Here is an 843-nt window from a genome sequence, read left to right as displayed (position 1 = left end):
CCTTAGTTAATGTCCATGGGTTGTACATATAAGTTCTTTGGCTTCTCCATTTCCCATATTATTCTTTACCTCCCCCTGTCTATTTTGTACCTACCATTTATACTTCTTATTCCCTGTACCTTTTCCCCTCTTCTCCCCCCTCATCCTCCCTACTGACAACCCTCCATGTGATCTCTGTTTCTGTCAATCTGTTCCTGTTCTAGTTGTTTGCTAGTTTATTCTTGTGTTTTGTTTTGTTTTTTTAGTACACTTGTTGATATTTGTAAGTTTGTTGTCATTTTACTGTTCACATTTTTATCTTCTTTTTCTTAGATAAATCCCGTTAACATTTCACATAATAAGGGCTTTGTGATGATGAACTTCTTTAACTTGACTTTATCTGGGAAGTACTTCATCTGCCTTCCATTATAAATGATAGCTTTGCTGATCAATGATGACTCCCTCAAAATGCATTCCTTGGAAGCTGAACAAAATGAGTAAGAACTTCACACCATCATTCTCATTGGATCTGAGGTCAAAATAAATTAATAAATAAATAAATTAATAAATAACAATAAATGACAGCTTTGCTGGACAAGGTAATCTTGAATGTAGGTCCTTGCCTTTCATGACTTGGAATACTTCTTTCCAGACCCTTTTTGTCTGCAAGATTTCTTTTGAGAAATCAGCTGACAGTCTTATGGGCACTCCTTTGTAGGTAACTCTCTCCTTTTCTTTAGCTGCTTTTAAGATTCTCTCCTTATCTTTAATCTTGGGTAATGTAATTATGATGTGCTTTGGTGTGTGCTTCCTTGGGTCCCACTTTTTTGGGACTCTCTGAGCTTCCTGAATTTCCTGGAAGTC

The 843-nt window shown here is 36.3% G+C and overlaps 1 non-coding gene across 1 annotated transcript; it reads left to right on the top strand.

Annotated features, from left to right (window-relative positions):
* Window positions 1-424: 424 nt before the first annotated feature.
* LOC119064221 (small nucleolar RNA SNORD116) lies at window positions 425-517 on the top strand. Its single transcript, XR_005085343.2, has one exon. It is a non-coding gene; the product is annotated as a small nucleolar RNA SNORD116 (small nucleolar RNA).
* The last annotated feature ends 326 nt before the right edge of the window (window positions 518-843 follow it).

The sequence above is a fragment of the Artibeus jamaicensis genome, unplaced genomic scaffold (assembly GCF_021234435.1).
Source record: "Artibeus jamaicensis isolate MK-2021 breed Jamaican fruit bat unplaced genomic scaffold, CSHL_Jam_final contig_233, whole genome shotgun sequence".
Lineage (NCBI taxonomy): Eukaryota > Metazoa > Chordata > Mammalia > Chiroptera > Phyllostomidae > Artibeus > Artibeus jamaicensis.
Note: the sequence above shows the minus strand (reverse complement) of the source record. Positions and strands in the feature narration are given on the sequence as shown.